The 20,218-nt window shown below is 37.4% G+C and overlaps 1 protein-coding gene across 1 annotated transcript in view; it reads right to left on the bottom strand.

Annotated features, from left to right (window-relative positions):
• KCNQ (KCNQ potassium channel) overlaps positions 1 to 20,218 on the bottom strand; it is a 317,124-nt gene that overhangs the window by 282,749 nt on the left and 14,157 nt on the right. The window lies entirely within an intron of this gene.

The raw sequence follows: 20,218 nt of genomic DNA, 5'->3' as shown, positions 1-20,218 counted from the left end.
AGAATATTTTAATGGAATTTCAACCAGATATGCTTACGAAATTTTCACAGTTTTGCATGCGGAAATTTCCATAGAGCATTCTGATGAAATTTATACAGAACATTCTGATGAAATTTATATGGAACATTCTGATGAAATTTATATGGAACATTCTAATGGAATTACTCAGAATATTCTAATGGAATTGCAACAGAATATTCTAATGGAATTGCAACAGAATATTCTAATGGAATTTCACAGGATACTCTAAGGGAATTTCAACAAAATATTCTAATGGATTTCAATAGGATATTCTAATGGATTTCAATGGGATATTCTAATAAAATTTCAAGAATACATATTACTTTAACAGAATATTATTAGACCAAAAATTTACGTTATTTTTCTACTAGAATTTTAACAATCTTGTAGGCAAAAGTTAGGTTTTATATTCAGTACTAAAACTCCTAAATCTTTTTATAAAAGAGTGGCAGAGGAAACAAATTTTTCCACCATTCAAAGAAATGAAAAACAATATCGGAACGACGCGGGGAGGGAAAGCGGATTAAAAAAAGGATCAAACTGCATGATCGAACAAAAAAATGGGAACGGAAAGAAAATTGGGAACTCGGTGGCGGCTGAATTCAAACGATAAAAAAGGCTTCATTGAAATGAGTACAGTAAAAGAAAGCCAATTTCGTTTATGACTAAAAAAAATGCGTCTTCTGGTGGATAATTGGAACATTTATTTCGCTCTGCTGCCATCGAAACAAAGAAGAATGTTGGTCGGGTTCGCGTTTGAAGGTCGCAATTTAAACTTAAGGGGATTAAAAATGTGAGATTCTTCAAAGGCGCTTTGAAGTCTTATAGAGCAGGGTTCAAAAGGTGACACTCGGGGAGCTATTATCATCCGTAATGGTAAAGTTGACCATTGTAGACACAACCAACAGACTGGCGGCGTCGGCGGGGTTCAATTAATAGTCAATATTTGCGCGAAGAATAGAGAGGAGGCTTACTAGATTCGGAATCCCGAAATCTCGCGGAGACAAAGTTTGCTCAACCACCGAGGAATCTCAAAGGTATATAAGAGAAAGGAATCATTGTCCATCTCGCAGCGCCGAGGAAGAAAAATCGGAAAGAGTGGTCATTGTGAAGAAAAGAGATGAATGAGAAAATGGGGAACCCGAAACTAAGGGAGCGCTATTTTATCCGACCAGACAATATATAGGGCACTCAAATCCCAATGGAGAGAGGTAGGGAAGAGTTCAACTCTTAGCGGGGTAGAAGGTATCTGGCGGAAGTCACGACTACGATTCGCATTAGCGAAATTCGCTATTATCAGTATAGCCTAAATCCAACAACGCACGCTGAATACGACCGAGTTTTTGTCTCGGCAATTCTCCAACGTCTCGAGTAATTCATCATAGACGGTACGGCGTACACGGTCAAGAGCCGCAATGTCCAAGTCCCAAGATAGTTTAGGAGCTCGCTCACTCCTCCATCCACTGACCCGCGCGAATCGATCCTTCGTTTCCTCTGTACGAGAGTGAGTTCTTACTACGTGGTACAGTATCTCTCGTTATTTCTTTCCCGGTAGGGGCCTTTCTTTGCCAATTACGGGGCAGTCTTTGGCAAAGGGGGCCGCTAGATAGAGCCACAGTACGGACGATACAGCCGACAAAAAGTAAGGTCAATGGCGAGAAGGAATCTGTAAGACTTAACCGCGCCACTGATCGATAAAACGGACAACTTGAAAGAGCCGGGTTCCACGCACCGTCTGTTCGCGAAATACCGTGGCTATACTCGCGAACGAGCGCTACTGTGGTTTGCACCGGCAATTTCTCTCGCGGCTCTGAGAAAACTCGATTCCGAGATTGGCTGCTCGTGACAAGTGTTAACACATCAGTCTGGATTGCAGGGACAGCCTTACCCGAACCAGATAGAGCCCGAATGCCTCGCGCTACAGACTTCCCAGATAGAGCAGTACAGACTTCCAAATATAGAGATTAGGCAAGCTTACAGGGCGGAAAATTACGCATTAGGGCCACCGATAAAAATGCGGGTTGGAAAGAGTAATCGTTAAGAGTTAAAACGACGTTACAATTCCCTTAAAATTGGGAATTTCTAATTCTAACGAGAAAAAGAGTACGTACTGCTATTTCTAAGGAAAGAAATAAGCATTGTTAAAGCATTGTCCTCTGTTTGAACGCGAGAGATTCCGCGGTATCTGTAGGCTCGATTTAAGCGTTTTCCCCGAAGAGCATCGGCCGTTCTCATTACTCGAGAAAAGGAAATTATCCGAGACGCGGGGAAACCTCGATGCAAGCCTTTTCTAATGTGGCATAAAATGGGAATGACATCAGCTTCCCAAAGGATTTCACCTCTATTCTCGACTCAAACGATTTGAAACTGTAATTATTTCGCGGAGATTTTCACCCAAAACATTCTTAAAAAAGGTCGGAGAGGCGGGGATAATGGCTTTATCAACATTTTACTAACTTGTACTTCCGATTTTATCGTCTACAAGCAGTTTAGTAGCAAGATTAACCAATTGAGATTTGAATAAAAATACTACTAGGACTGGATTTGAAATGCTTGTAGATTGGTATTAGTGCAAATCTTTATAATTTGTTTTCAAAGAGTTTACTCGACAGTTTTCTAGCGTTAATAGGGCTCGGCGTTCGGATAGTAAATTTTCCGTTCATTTCTTTTATATCCATATCCGAAAATTATCCGAATACACACTAATTTGTTGCATATTAAATCGTAAAGTAGTCGTTAATAATATCCATAAATAAACAGTTAATCGAGTTTTTTATGAATAATTAAAATTTGGCGGTTAATTTATCCGTTTCCCCGAGCTCTAAGCGTTTTAATTATTAATAACTTACTTATTAATATACAATATCTCCAAAAAATCAAAATTAAATTTAAATTATGATTATTAACTATATTTTCATTGATTGATTATTGTTGATCAATTTTAATAACTATTACTGGCGTACTAAAACAAATTTCAAATATCGATGATGTCTAACTGTTAAATACGTTTACTTCGTCTCCAAAAAATCCAAATTAGCTTTAAATGAATATTATTATTTAGTATATTTCCATTTTTGGTTGATCAATTTCAACAACTATTTTTGCCGTATTAAATTAAATTTCAAGTATCAATGATATGTAACTGTTAAATACGTCTACCTAGTCTAAAAAAAAAAGCAAAATTAAATGTAAATGATTATGATTATTTATTATAGTTCCATTGATTATTGATCAATTTTAAACACTATTTTTGGTGTATTAAATTTTAAGTAATTAATGACCCATTGAAAATTCCAAGTAGGCTACAGCCTGCTTGATTCGTAGAAGGTGATTACTAGTATTGTAAGCCGGATTTGTTTTGGATTTTTCCGAAAAAAATAAAAAAAGTTTCAATTCCATGATTAGTCTAATATATTGTTTGCAAATTTAAATAAATGGGCATTTTCGCCTCATTTTTTTAACCTAAAAGTAAAACTAAGACTAGTTTAAACTGATTAACAATGTAACACTATTAATGTTTTTTAGTATTTTTACTGTTATTAGACATTTTATATCGATAAAAAAATAAAAACCCTTAGAAAGTCATTTACGTTTCAATTTTTTATTTTTCGGATTTGCGGAAATTTTCCGCATTTTAATTTTCCGGAAATTTAACAACTCTAGTGATTATTCTACGCAGTTCTTTGATATAGACAAACACAAAAACGACAGAGATAGATGTAGAGAGAGTAAGTTTCGGAAGCCAACAGTTGAGCGGAAAGATAACTGAAGAACAAAAAACGCAACCCCTTAACTGATGAGAACGAAATTACTGCGGAGGAAAACACGACAAATATAGACAGTTTTCGCAAAAGACGAAAAAACGCTTGCTGATACGAAACCAATTCTATACTAATGATACCACCGCATTGCGAATTACGGTCAAATGAACAGCAGATAATACACAATTGGGAAAGTTACTTTACTCTAAATAAACGTAATGAAAATAACGAGTGATATCATCGTCTCAGTCAAACAAGTAAAGATACGTCACTTTGGAAAGAATTTCAACTAAGAATCATCGAGTGTTTTTACATTATACTGGCTCATTACTCAATTTTTAATGTGGACTTAATATTATTTTAATTATACAGGGTGTTAACTAAAAAACGATACAGGGCCAATAACTCAAAATGTGTTTTAGCTAGGAAATTGAAACTTTTCTGACACATAAAACGTGCAGGGGGTCACTTAAAAACGGAAATGTCCATGACCTTGAACAATGTCTTCAAGGTCATTTAAAATTTATCTTGAGAACCATTAGAGATACAATGTTGGGTTCAATCAGAAAAGTGTTCCCCGTCACATGTTAGGTGTACATAACTTTGAAATCATCAAATTTGACCAATAACAAGTCTAGGGAATTTAGACAAAAACAGGAAGGTCGTTATGAAAATAATGTACCAGAGACTAGGTTGATGGGCTATTTACTCGAATAGTACTCAAGCTAGAGTACCACCACCCTCCTACGCATTGTAACCCGGCTACCTGAATTTATGGCTTTAAAAGTCGCTTGATGATTTAGGCCTAAGGTGGTGCCTTGGGTATTAGCTTAGCTGATTATTTATAAAAATTTGCTAGACATACTCATCTATTAGGAAGTCTTTAGAATTTGCAAACTCGGATGACATTCAACTCATGGTTCAAGGTCATTCAAAGTTTATCTCGAGAACCAATGGATTTAGAAAAATGGTTCCAATTTAAAAAGTGTGTAAATTGAAAATTTAAGTCTAAATGTCTTTAACCCAATGCAAAACACCATTATGAAAGCCTTTCAAATTGGAACCATTTCTTTAAATCCATTGGTTCTCGAGATAAACTTTGAGTTAAAGGTCATCCGAGTTGGGAATTTCTAAAAACGCCCTACCAGATGAGTATGTCTTGCAAATTTTGATACTCTAGCTTGAGTATTATACGAGTTATTAGCCCTGGTCTCTGATACATTATTTTCAAAACGACGTGATTTAGTCTAAATTATTTCAACTTGTTATTGGTCAAATAAGGAGGGATCAAAATTATTTACACCTAAAATGTGAATGGGATCACTTTTCTTCTAATGGTTATCAAGATAAATTTTAAATAACATTGAAGACATGGTTCAAGGTCATGGAAATTATCTTTGACAAAGGTGTCCTGAAAGTGTCAAATTCCAGGCTAAAATACATTAAGAGTTATTGTCCTTGTATCGTTTTATAGTGAACACTCTGTATTTCAATAATTAGATTATTATTGCAATTAATATAGATATAACACAAATGACGTCTTTTTCTCAAAATGCTGTTTTTGTGACTCGCTTGACCTTGGCTCTCAGGTCCGCCAATGTTATTTTATTAATATTAGAAATATGTCCTGCTAAAAAAATTAAGAACCGATACGATGCTTTATTTTTATGGTCGTAACACTTTAAGACATCATAAATTACAGCTTCGAAATTCCATACAAGGCTTACCCAAATTTTGTTATCAAGTAAAAAGTTCGAAAAAGTTAAGATGGTAATGACAGTTTTTGTCAAAAAATAAAATATGAGGGATTTGACACGCGCTATATCTACCGAATTTATGTGTATTCGGGAAGCTATAAGCTCGCGTATCGAGACAAAACACGGGCTACTTCCAAAGTGGAATAATATCAAGATGGTGATGAAAAAAACGCGTTGGCGCTAAGAGGGGGATACTTGACGATGGAGCACCACCGAGTAAAAGCCTTAATGAATTTTCTATATCGTTATCGGGTCGTTATGATAACATCTGGCCTTCCTTCGACAAAAAAGCGAAATAAATATATATTAAATAGCTCTAGAATATTTGATCCATTATTTTACCTCGAAAAACAGACACTTTCACCATCTGGTTTAAACGTTCAACTAAATTGCAGCATTAAAACTGGTAGAGGTTAACGGTAATAGTGAAGGGCTTGCCACCACTCTCCTGCGCATTGTAACCCGGCCACCTGAATTAATGGCTTAAAAAGTGGCGTGACGGCGCCGCGCACTCACTTCGCTCGATAAAAAATCGCTTGAAGACTTAGGCCTAAGGTGGTGTCTTGGGTATTAGCCTAGCTGATTATTATTATTATTATTATTATTAGCTACCAGTCTAATTTGTTTAATCAGGAAACTATATCGGTATACACTTAGAATGTCTAAGGAAGATTTTAACGCCCGTGATGAAGCTTGTAGAAAAGGGTGTGTCTTAAAGCGGGAAAACTCACGAGAAAAACTCTCGAGCCTCGCTACCCTAATTCGACGAAAACTCGTCATTAAGCTTAGTCATGGTTATTATATTATTAGCTTACCTGATTATCTCTTTTATAACCATACAAATACCTGAAATTAGGTATCGCTACACTTCTTTCGCGAAGAACATTATAATTACTTCAAAATATTAAGTACGATAACAAATTGAGGTTTTTAAATCCATTGTTTTATTAGCCTATTTTTTGATTTGGGTACATTTGTTCGAATTTCATTCGTCCGAACGATGGTACAAATTACCGAATGATCATTTGTCCGAATGCCGGAAAACAGGATCGTATGTCCGAAAACGTATTTCATTTGCACGAAATATTTATCACAACGTTTGTTGGTGATTTAGTCGTTCAATTTATGTTAACTTTACGGGCGAATTTCATTTGTTCGAATAATCGTTTGTCCGTTTTTTCGAACATTAGGAATGGGTTTTTTTTTTAAATATTGTTAATATAAGAAAATAGTAACATTAACGTGAACCTAACCTAACCTAACCTAAAATATCCACAACATTCAACGCAATTCCCACTTACTATGTCGGTAAAAGGAAAAATGAACATAATAGGATAAAATGATTAGACATTATAATGCTTATATCCGTTTATTATTGAAATATTTTACATTTCATTTTATTTTGATCTTTCTTGCGAATTACAGCAATAAGAAATACTAATTTAGCGACAGAATTCGGACAAGTGCTGCTACCGATTCGGACGAATGAAACGAACAAGTTGTCCAATTCGAACAATTGAAACATTAGTTATTTCGGCGGTTCGGACGAATGAAGTTTGAACCTTTGTTCCACCGTTCGGAAGATTGAAATTCGAACAAATTCGTCTATTTGTTACCATGACGACGCATTCTTTTCGCGTCAAACCTCGAGCCAATGAATTTGAAATGCGTGTTACGTATTACGCTTGATGAAGTTAAGCCCCGCCTTTTTCTCGACGCGCTTTCGTATCACCGTCCCAATGGAACCTTAGACATTCCAAGTGTATACCTCTTTAGTTTCCTGGTTTAATATATCACGATGCGATTAGAGTATTTAATGAGAATGTATTTTTTTATTCTTAGGGAGAATGACTATATTGAGACTGTTCTGGGGTCCGAGAGGTGGTTGAGCAACATACTTGTAATCCCTAAGATTTTAGCTAGTGGTTAAAACAAATTCAAAATATCAATTACAGTTGAAGCCCTAGATATCAATGCAATTAGTAACCGAACCTTTCAACACCTAATTAGAAATCTCGAAAGTATCATTGAACGACCCGCGGTCACATCATTTTAAAAAGTGCCAATTAAACGCTTCCAATTAAAACGAAATTAGCAGTTTTTCAGAGTCGTGATTAAGAGGAACGAGAACGGATTTATTAAATTTCGCGAATCCATTCCACTAAGCAAAAAGGTGTCTTTAGAAATACCAGATGAAAAAGAAAATAAGTAAGTAATGGGAACACGGCGACTCGTTAAGCGGCTAATTAAGAGAGAGAAAGTGACAGAAGAGGCCACCACTGTCGTACGTGTCTGAGAAACCTCAAAAAAGCGTTTTTAAATCCTCACATCCGAGGTACTACGTTGTAGTTGCACTAAGGATTAGGCTATGACGCTCGGCAATACTCGCCAAAACGAAAGAGGCAAAACGAAAATAGGCGCGGTGAGAGACATTTCTCGATGGATGGATGACCATCGTCACCATGGTTACGGCATCCCCACATACTCCTCTGAGTATTAGAGGGATGAGAGACGCGAGATAGCGAGACAAAGTCCACGAATAGCGGGGGTGCTAATTCGACGTTAATTAGACAACATATCCACGGCGTACGAAATGTCATAATTCGAAAATGTATCGCGTCCCACGTTTCTACTTTCCTGAACGTCTCGATTTGGCTTAGTGGATGTTAGGATGCCGAGCGTCGTTCGAAGACTCCGGAAACGCATTACGATACTAGGAGGCTTAAAGTTAAGTACGGACGAAGCCCGTTTGCGTTTTGCGAAACTGGAATGCCAGACGGAAAAATTCTTCGTCTTAATTTGCAAAAATCGGATCCATTTCGAGAACTAGGCCATTAGGGATAAGGATTATTTTCAAAGCGTTATTGACTTAATGTCAGTACTACATAGACGGAACACTTATAGATGTAGTACTTTATCTATTTTTATGGGTGGAATGACTACCAGATTACGTTAAATATATTTAAAATTTCTTAATAATTGCCTACAGAAACGAAGCGAGTTTTATAATTTTATAACTGGTCATTATTTTGTCGAAGTATGCGACAGTTTTCATTACGAAGGCGTTTTAATTTTCAATAGGCTTTGGTCTCAATCAAAATAAGCTAGCGAAGGAGATTCCCGGACATCGTTACGCAGAGCGACTAATACCCTCGTGGAATATGTGTACTTCATAATTGGGTCGAAAATTTTTTCAGGCGTCATTATCGTTAACAACAGCGTATTGTTTTAAACTTAACTATATAACCGCCCACTTTTAAAATATCTTCAAGCTTGTCTTACGATATCATATGAAATTATAAATAAAATTTTAAACGTTAGATCTCACATTTTCTAACGCTCCGTAAACAAAACTTTCAGTGTAGTTTTAGGGCTTTAAACTTTTGAAATTTTCCTATAAGCTGGCTACGCTTATAAAATGAAATATTTTTCCCAAACGTGTCATTTCGGGAGAGCAAGCGAGGACAAGAGAATATGGGGACATATATATTATGTATAAATGTCAAGAGTAACTTTAGAAATTTAACCACCTACTCAGTTCTACGTGCGAGGTTAGACCACTTTAGATACGTTATAAAATATGAAGAAGTTGGTATTGCAAAGCAAACTTCGGCGGAATCTCGTTTGAAGTCCGAAGCCAATAGGCTATGCTGTCCGTCACTGATAGAATGCTATTAACTTTCGTGAGTTACATTCCCAAATTACTCAAAAAAACGACACCAATCTAGAGCATAGATTTGATTTGGGGCGGCGCCACGTTTTCCGAAAATCACTCACAAGGAGACTACCCGAGGTGGTTATCACCGATTTTGTTGAAACTCGGGGGTTAGGAAGAACTTATGGTAGTATGAAAATTGCCAAAGGGAAAAGTTGCCATGAGAAAACTAAAGCCCATTGCAACTTTTCCCTTTGGCAATTTTCATACTACCATAAGGTCTACCTAACCCCTGAGTTTCAATAAAATCGGTGATAACCACCTCGGGTAGTATCCTTGTCAGTGGCGGTGCGAAAGGGCCAAAGTTTCTTCCCCTTTTTGAAAATTTTGAAAAAAAAAATCCAAAATGTTTTAGAAGGAAACAAAAATAACGTTACATAGAAAATCTCAAAAAGATTATCGGCGGCGGCTTTGGCGGGGAGCCGAAGAGTAAATATCGGCGACGGCGGCGTTCGATCGGCGGCGCTAGGTTCGTTAAAAACTATTTATTTAATTTCAATTGTTTTTTCTTAAATTTTGATAATTTGTTCAAATAAATGATTTTTAAATGATTTAAAAACATTAAATACTGTCTTTCTAATTAATCGACAGTATGCTTGTATCAGCTTTGTAAATTATAATGGAAATTGAAGAGAATGATGGTGAAATTTCCGGCGCTGGATTTTGCCGCCATATTGTAAAATGGCTGCCGCACTGAAGTTTCTAATATCTCGAAACCGTATTTCAAATGATCATTCACATGATTGTGTGAGTTAAATCAATTACTTATAGTTTAAATAAAGTTATTTAAAAAATATATTCACAAAACGTCCAATGGTGTTGTTATAAAATTACAGAAACGTAAATTCAATAAAGATAAAAAACCCACGAGATTTAATTTAATTAAGATTATTTTAAATTTTAATTCAATTACCGATAGAAAAAGTAATTTCAAGTTTTAAAAAAATACATTCAAAGTATAAAAAATATGATTTAATTAAAAAAATCGATTGCTTTAAGCTTTTTAAATGAAAATTTCAAGGTTATGTCCTCCGTATTCTCAAGATACGTAAGAAATTAGGGATTTACTAAGGCTGCTATACTCTTATTTTACAGAATTTTAACAATCTACAAATCTGTTGTAGTAGCGTCTGAAGGATGCAAAACTAATTTTTATTTAATTACCCAGATTCCATTACTTCCATTTCATGCTTTTAAAGAATAAATTTCATGTATTAAAATGGATAGTAAATATATTATTATTAAAAAAAATATAATTCCCCAACATCCAGATAAGGGTTTTAGGTCGTGGCCAATAATAGAAGTATAAAAGCATGGCCTCAGCATTATTGCGTTAGTTCGATTATACTCCCCGAAATGAAATAAAATCATTTGGTCGATTAGTTCTCCAAATATTAGGTCACCGTTCCAACACCACTTGATTTTTCGACAATTTCCTTTCTTAAAGGGGAACGGTCAAGCTTTAACCAGTTAGATAGCCCTATGGCCCATTAAAAACTAAAATTTATGGCGAAAACCGCATCAAAAAATATTGAGTGGTTAATTTTTAATAAAATAAAGAAATTTCGGGAAATTGAAAAGCGCGCGTCCGCCGCGACACCTGGTGAGAAGTCGGTGAGACAGAAAAACAACGTAAAAGCGCGTGCTGCTGAAGACGCGAAAAAAAATTTGCACGCGCGGCGCGTTCCAGTTATAAGAGACCTAAGCCTAAATTGCGCGATTTTAAAAGTTAGGATAGTTCGCAAATCGCTCATACGGGGTTAGGGGCGATGGCGGCAGCCCTAAGATGGCGGCGAAAATTCAAACCCAAACACCCGGCGTTATTTTTCATTTCAACTTTTTGGGCCAAATGCTATTTTTTCAAGACAAAAAAGGTACGTGTTAGTATATTGAACGTCTTGTTAATCTTTTGATACGGAAATAAGGCCATATTTGGAAAAGCTTGGCCGTTCCCCTTTAACAACTAGCTTTCCATTTAAAAGTAAATAATACTCATATTAGAGTACTACTATAGAGACTCAATTAATTTTTGACTGCTCCCTAAACGCCATTATAATGCCACGGTCAACATTTCTAAATAAACCATAAATGTGACAACTAGGCTCGATTGTATCCCTAGGTTTTCAGATAGAGATAGTGTGTGTGTGAATGTTCATAATTTACTCATTCAAAAGCGCAGGTTTCAAAACTTTCAGCCAAAATTGGCTGTACGATGACCTTTGCACTTTGGTTAATACATTTCCGAGTTTGAATACTCCCGAAGCCCGCCATCCCATAACCTCGCTCTCTCTTTCAAATTTCCGCGTCATCACTCTTGACTAGCCCGGTTTCAGTACCATATGTTCTGCGGAGAAAATATATCAAAGTGAAAATGGGGTGGGTTGTAAGGACCAGATTTCACCGACGGAGTTAAAAGAAACAATTTAATACTAGATTTCATAAAGTTTGAACGGTTTGCTCAAACATTGTCAGACGTACGAGTCGGCTGTTAATTAAGATTAACTAGAAAAATATACCGGAATTGTACAAACATTTGGATTTATTAGAAAATAAAATAAAATTGAATCTACATTTTGATAAAACGAATTATTTAGTAGTTTATTAAATAAAATTAATGAACTCTATTTTAAGATACGGAATGTCCCAAAATCCCAGGAGGTCGTGGATGCATTTAATCATTGGCGCTACTTGAATATTAGTGGACCTCTCCTTTCTATTACGGACCAGCCAGCAGAAACATCTGCATTAATAGACCCACGCTGGAGAATAGTAGTTCCACGAAATTTGCGAAAGTTATCTTTAGGACAAAATTAATGGTTTTTCCAAATGTTTGAACTTTGAATTAAATAACTGTCAAGCTTCCTGTAAAATATATTGCTTTGACACATTGTTAGAAATAAAGGTTTTATTTTAAACTCTTTCCAATATTTAAGATTCCTTTTAAATTCTACTTTCAGTCATGTATAGACCTTTTTTTAATTATTCAATACGACTCAATATATTAGTCATTAACATGGCTTGCGCCCAGGTGCAATAGCCGAATAAGTAGTGTGCAAGTTGGAAAATTTTCCGCGGAAAATGACCGAGGTCTTCTTTCCGGAAAATTTCCCGTATTTTTCCGCAAAAAAATAAAAAAAAGTTTTAATTCCATGATAAGTCTAATATATTGTTTGCAAAAATTTAAATAAAGCGGCATTTTAGCTTAATTTTTTAGACTCTAAAAGTAAAGCTAAACCTCTAGACTAGTTTAAACTGATTAACAATGTAACACTATTAATGTTTTGTAGTATGTTTACTGATATTAGATATTTTATATCGAAAAAAGTTAAAAATATTAAAAACCCTTAAAAAGTAATTTATGTTTCAATTTTTTATTTTTCTGATTTGCGGAAAATTTTCCGAAATTCGGAAAATCGGCTAGAAATTTTTCCGCATTTTATTTTTCCGGAAATTTAACAACGCTACGAATAAGTGTCACTGAAGTTGGGGAACAAAGGGGAAATTCTTGCAAAACGGAAAATATCATTTCAGTATTTCGGTATTTAATTTAACCAGAATTCTTCGGTAGTAGTTTGACGCCTTAATCAATATCCCCCATAAATTTTAATCTGTAATCAAACATTTAAAGACTCAACTGTTATTAAATATTCCAGGTGATTGGAATTTCTTCGCATTGCGTTATTTTAAAGGAAATATTAAAAAAGGAAATTGGTCAATAATTGTTTTCTTCGTTTAAGGGAATTAAATGGGTATTCAAAAGGGCTAAATCTAAGGTTATAGCTTGTTTATACCTTAATTAAAAGGGCTGGAAAAGGTTTAGTCTTAGTGCTACTTACCGTTCATTACCCCAAAGGTGTTGTATTCAACACGAAACAGTAAAATCAATATAAAATAAATTATTATTAAAAGTCCAATTTTAGTCGTTTAATAAACCTTTATTTTTAACAGTGAATTATAGAGGCATCCTTTCTTATCTCTTTTACAAGTAAATTGTAAGAACTTGCACGCATTCGCTTCTATAATGGTATTTTTAAATTGTCGAATAACATCAGGACGATATTTTTGAGTTTTATCATTTTCTGGAAATTACCAAAGTTTCTACAAATTCTAAAACAAAGGATTTTTGAGGCGTGAGAACAAGATAATTGATTTGTTCAAGTTGTCTTTACAATTTCTTCTGTACTTTTAATTAAATTAGGGTAGAGTATAGCTGTACCCGAGACCGGAAAGAGAAATCGGCCATCCGGGAAAGTGGGCTCTTTTCGCTTCTATTCTCTACAAGTCACATTTTCTATACTATCGGACGTTGGTCAAGCTGACAAACTAACAACGGAGACGGAGGATGAGATAACTTTTAGGACGCTTCGGGCTCCAACCGAGAATAGAGAGAGGAGCAAAAATAAAATTGGGAGAAACCCAAACCCGGCCATTACACGGATATGTCCTCAACGCGACAAAAGAGAAAATCGTTCCAGTAGAAGGAGAACCAAGCAAAAACAAAACTATATAGTGATAAAGGGGTTTGTCCGATCTGGCTCCGGAAGGTTAGAGTCGGCCCGACCTCCGCCTATAGTCAGTGTCAATGATCAACAAATACTTAAGTTCGCAGGCACGTCGAGAATAACGGAGACATCCGGTTACTATCGTACCTTCGAGTGATTCTGGACACTTAGTACGGGGACGTGGAACTTTACGAGAGACATTTAGGATCTTTTCTACGGATGATAGTTATTTTCGGGGACGGGGCAATAGCCATTATGATGGATATTTCTAAGAAGCGAGAAAACGGCTTTCAAGCCAACGGGCTCTCGCGCGCTAAAAGTAAGACGGTGTTTGTTCCAAAAATAGCTTCAGACTAAAGGCTGGTTCACACGGGCAGTGTTTTCCTGATTTTCTCTATTTTCTCGTTTTACCACCTTTTCCCGTTGTTCTGGCGCACGGGAAAACGACTGTACAAATGGAATATTTAACGGATTTTCTACCGTCAGCGCTGCCGGTAAACGAGAAAACGGAGAAAAAAATGTTGAAATATCTTTACTTTATTTCCCCGGTTTTTGAAGCTCTTTGAGTTCGACTAATCAGCGAGCGTTTCGCTGTCACGTTATGTAAGGAGCGATTTTGAAAGTCTTTAAAAGTAGGCTTAAGAATTTTTGCGTCTACCACGTGACGACATAACGCTCGCTGACTGGTCGAGCCCAAAGCCCCTCAAAAAAAGGTTATCCGATTTCTCTTTCCCCGGCAGCGCTCGCTGTGATAAAAATCCGGCAAATTTTGTCCGTGTGTACAGTCGTGTTCCTGCGCGCCAGAACCAAGAGAAAAAGCGGTAAAACTTGAAAATATAGAAAACCAGGAAAACACTGCCCGTGTGAACCAGGGTTTACGCGATACAACCTCGAAAGAAATACCGGTGCCCGCGCGGACTCCCAAAATATTTGACACCGGATAACGGATCGCCTCACTTTGGAAGGCACGAAAAGGGTGGGGATAAAAGGTCTTCTTTTAGAGCCGGAGAAAAATGATTGTATTGGCGCATCAAAGTGTTTTGCGCTCGAATCTGGTGCCTCCGGGAAACCAAATTGACGCCCCAGAGATTGATCTTTATCTACGAAGCAGAAGCTACTTGTCGAGTAAAAGTCGATAGTAACACGATGGGAAATTGCTGAAATTGAAAGTGATCGAAAGTGATTTTCCCGAAGGAGTGTTTCCGCGAACTATTAAGGCTGTTAGTGTTACATTGACGAGCTGAAAAAGCATATTCATTCAGGAATAAGGATAGATTTAGTAAACAAAAAACCGATGTGGTTAAGTACATTCTTTCCACGCGGGAAAAGGAAACTAATTTAATACTAATTAACAACGACTATTATTAGTTAATTAAGATTAATAGTGACTAGATATCCCAGCATCTTTTTGCTTACCATCCTTGAATCCATTGGTTGCGGATTGCGCGGATAAAACATAGGCGAAACGCCGCGAAGAAGAGCCCTGTTTCGCCCAAAGCTTTTAAACCCAAACCATTCCCTCCTATACGTGTAGATCCCGCGCTAGTAGAGTACACGGAAGTAATTAAAATAATGCGCAGTATCCCGGCAAAATGGACACGAGATGAAAATCGAGAATATTTATATGCCTGAGCGCACGATGGATAAACAAGGAAACGGAAAAAAAGAGCCAATTCGATGGCGGCATCATAGGACACCGGCGGCCCCATTAACCAAAATTACTAAAAGAGTAAATGCTAGACTAACTTCCGAGTGTGATTCCCTCGAGAAAAGCGTACGTACAACATCGTTTCCGAATATTACCAAACATGCCGAGGCTGGAAGTATGAATAAAACCGCTCATTTTAAAAAGTATAACACGCTAGAGTGCTTATGCTACCGTATAAACACCACATTACAAAGGAGATGAGGAAAAAACGGAAAACTAAGATAAAAATATAATTTTCATGCAAATAGGCCCTAGGGTATTACTACCAGCCATAGTCGCATCGTTCTTCGCGAGACATTACCTAAATTAGTTTTTTTTACTTAAAAGGTCAAAGTTCAAAAATGAATATACTTAACGATGATCGAACTAATGGGGTAAAAAGGTAAAATAGAACGTTGACCCCGATGTAAGTGTTTATTTTCGATTCATTGCAAAAAGAATCGAGCCGAAAAAAATCGTAGGATTAGATTTAAACCGGAATCTATACCTCTACTTGGAATGCTTATCGCGGCAGATTTTCGTCTCGATGTGGCTGACGGTTTTTTGACGTCACCATGTTAACTTAACAAACAACAACGTGAGAGGGGAGCGCGCGCAAAGGGGATTTTTTATTTCGTAGGCGGGGCCAAAGCCGTCAGAGTTAACTTACCATACGCGATACGGTAGGATAAGCATTCCAAGTAGAGGTATGGATTCCTGATTTAAATAATAGCTATCATAGAATAATGTAAACAATATATATAAAATCAGGTACTATATGAAAATTTATTTAATACTAATGTTTGGTGAAATAGGTCTATTTTTAACCTAACCGCGCCTGTAGAAGTGTTTAAGTAGCAATACTTCGGTGTTCTGGGAGATGTTGACTAGCAGGGTATAGCGATCTAAAGCGGAAAATGTTAAACTTATAATACAATGTATCAAAACAAGTCACTCCATTTAATTATATCACAAAAGAAAACAAAGTGAAATAAGTAAACAGAAAAAATATTAAAATCTGAGTAAAATATTGCGTAGGCTCTCCCGAGAGAAAACTTCGAGCTTGCATCCCTACCGTAAAGAAGGATTTACGGAAGTTAGAAAAACGCCCTGGGGTTGGAGAATAGGAGCCATTAGAGAAGCATCTTTGTCATTTAGGCTCTCTTTTTCTCCACTCGAGAGATGGGAATAAACTTTTTATACGCTATAAAAGACGAGAGACCTCGAGATAAAGAGCGGCCAAAACTTTGGGCGGAAAAGCCAGGGTCGAAACGGACGCATCGGCCGAAACTTTTAATTCGATTATTTTCGCTTTTGCGTTCTCGAAACGATCGGGCTGGTAGTTTCGCATCTCTTTTCGCGGGAACTGATGAAGCCGAGATATAAAAGAGCTGGGCTTGGAGGCAATTTTAATATATTCCTCGGAGTTCTTTGACGAAATATTTTACTATCATTAAACTGCAAAAGAAAACCCTTAAGTTTCGTTTCATTTGCCGATAGCGTTGTAATAAATTATATCTTTGTTTATCCCGGAAAAAGATGAGACCCTCAACTAGTAGGAATGGGAAAGTCGCCTGTGATTCAAAACGATAATTTAGGGCCGTGTTTTTTATATCCAAGTTAGTTTGACTAGAGGTCGGCGTTCGATTAACTTTTATCCATGGATAAAATAAGTTCGCCGATATTTAAATAATATTTATTTAAATAACCAATATTTGAACAATAATTGTAAAATGTTTAAAAAATCGAAAGGGGATAAGCCTATTATTTAAACAAAACAAACAATTATTTAAATAAATGCCATTTTAATTCAAATATATGCTTGGTTGCGTAAAAAAAACATAATTAAATAAGTTAAAATGATATTCTTTTTACCAACTTTTGTTAAATAAATCAAAAATTTTGTGGATAATGAATAAACAATTCCGAGCACTAAAGGCCTTTTCACACGAGCCAACTTTTTTACCCAATTAGATGAGTCAACTTGAGTTGAGTCAACTAGTTGGTTCGTGTGAATAAAAGTTCGATGAGTTGATCCACCAAAAAAGTACGCGAGTAAAAAATGGATCACTGATCCATTTTTGCTGACTCAGCATTTTGATTTGAAAAGTTGGCTCGTGTGAAAAGGCCTTTAGTTTGACAAAAATGAAACTACTTTGAAATCAAGGCAGTTGCTAGATTATTTCGACGACGTACAAAAATGAGGCGATTCGCATTTGGTTTCGTGTCCCCTTCTGGTACTAAAATATTTAAAGAGCAGCTTACCAACATTGCTAGAAAATTTCCTACTTTTCTCATATATATTTCCTTATTTAAAAATAAAATCCTTAAAATTACGAGAAAGTACTAATCGGCGTTTCAAATTAAGGTACGATGCAAAATTTAAACCCTTTAAAATTAATTTAATTATTGGTCTGGAGCCAATAACTTCGTTTCGTAGTAATCAATCTTTCACTTAAAGAGAAGGCTTAATCACGACGTACGTGTAAACCAAATTAGACCAGACTACGGGGATACGTACACACCTACGCAATTCGGAACAGACATCTTCGACCAGAGCTCTTTTAACCACAATGAGAGCTACGCGTAGAACAGAAGCTTAGAGGAGAGACGTTGAGGTTAGTTAGTCCTCTAACACAACATAGACGTGTCTTTATTAGAGGGTTGATCGGAGAGGATATTCGGGGCGGCTTAGCGAACTTTTAATCGATAAACAAAATGAGCCCTTAACGAGGTTTCTTCTACATAGCGGATGCCATCGAGAGGCGGTGAAAATCGACCCCGTAAGCTCCCCATCGTTACACTATATCCCCGTCCACTTTAAACGTAATGATTTGGCACACCCCGGAGACTGACGCGCGGGAGGTTTCGTGAGAGGGCCAATAACGGTTTTCACCGTTTTAAAGTTTGAAAATCGTTAATAGGTAATTTGATAATTAAGCCTTGGCGATTTTCGATCGCCGCGCTTATCTGGTTGGCGGGGACTCGCTTCAATAATGGCTAATTCCGCGAAACCCGAAACCTTGTTTAGAAAGCAACGTGGCTGTAAATTCAAGGAATTGAACGTTGTAGCATTTCTATTTTTTAATTAACCAACCATTATGTAAGCTTATAGTTAAAAATGGTAGAGAAGAATATAGCGATAGAGACAAAACGATAAACAAACGGTTTAAAACACCAACTCACACGATAATATGGTAGAGGACCTGCCTAAAACCGTGAGGTCTTTCCAGTAAATTATACAAGAGATTTTGCGATCTTCTGTAGCGTTGGCTCCGCGGTCGTGTACTTTTCAGAGGTTTCCCCAAGAGACTAGTCCGAGACAGTTGAGGACGCGACAGCGAGGCCCTGTGAGCGGGGGACAGTCGACGTTCGACAGAGTTTCCGGTCAACACGCGCGTCTCTTCAGTCTGGTTGGAGTACGTCCCGACGGTCACTGTCGGGACGAAGTCCACGTGGAGGGTCGAGGCGCTGCTGGACGCGACGCTGTACCTCTTGTTATTGCACCCACCGTAACGGGTCACGCTGTCCGGCGAGTCGGCCGAAGGCGACGTTTCGCTCTCCTCTTCCAAGCAACTGCCCAACTCGGTCCGGTACGAGACGATGGAAGCCCTCGGCCCTAGTGGAACGTGTCGAACTGAACTGTTCATGGCTCTCGGCGGTTGCTGTCGCGTGGTGGCCGATGTTCGCGGGTGATTAGGCCCTAATCGCTTTCCGAGGCAAAAACAAACCAAGGAGTATCTCGCTCACTTAATCCCCAGTTTTCGCCATTTTTCTTACCATCAGCGTAAACAAACCGTCTCAATGACTGACAGGTTGCAGAAAACCGTCCGGAACGACGCTTGGATTTTAGATCACGAAAACCAGAGAAAACGAGGAACACCGAACCGGCTTAATTTTGTTTACGTCTAACGCGCAACCGCTACTTTTCCAACAACACGGCTTAGTCATAAGCGGCTGCACTTAACGAGTAAATCCAGAAGATTGTTCACGCGGAAAAAAATAGTTTTTTCGTCTCACTTAGGAAATCTCTTATAATACTTTTCGAGAAACGGCGAAAACGGGCGCGTTTACTCCGTCGAATTTGAGCCGCAGTTGGATTAAGCACACCAGTATAAATTGCAACCGTTAAATTCCGTCTGCGACACGCGACAAAATCCACAGATTATAACGCCAAACTCGTTCTGTTAAATCTCTTCTCAGCATCTCTTTAACGGCCGAAGAATCTTAGCCAGAGCGCGGAAACACACGGTCGGTTCATTCCAAAGATTCCTTTCCGATTTTCACGAGCAAATTTGTCGCTGAGAAAACACTCGTATAAGTTACGGACACCCGGTAGGAATTCCGCGGTATAAAGGCGACTAGAAATTGACCCGATAAATTCCGAAAGAAAAACTCACCCGACGAAAACGACTAACAACCCTTTTTCTTTCTCGTCTTAAACGCGTCGAGAACTTTCATTAACTCCGTCGGCAACCCCGAACGTATATTTCGCGAACCGTCAAAAGCACGTGTTATAATAGTAAACGACTGGTTCCCTACTATCGCGGCGCGTAATAGTTCCGAAAAACCGTAAACAAAATTTTATCATAAACTTAATATTTTAAATGAAAATCCGTACGAGCGAAAATACACCGTAGTAAAAGACTTACAAAAACGGGCGCGTATTCGAAGTGTAAACGAAACGTATCAAACGCGGCTCGGAAGTTAAGTTAAGAGTCTGACGTCAGGTTGGCACGGATGGGAGATAGAGAAACAGAGTGATTCCAACGCGT

The sequence above is a fragment of the Leiobunum rupestre genome, chromosome 6, assembly GCF_980474605.1.
Source record: "Leiobunum rupestre chromosome 6, qqLeiRupe1.1.hap1, whole genome shotgun sequence".
Classification (NCBI taxonomy): Eukaryota; Metazoa; Arthropoda; class Arachnida; order Opiliones; family Sclerosomatidae; genus Leiobunum; species Leiobunum rupestre.
Note: the sequence above shows the minus strand (reverse complement) of the source record. Positions and strands in the feature narration are given on the sequence as shown.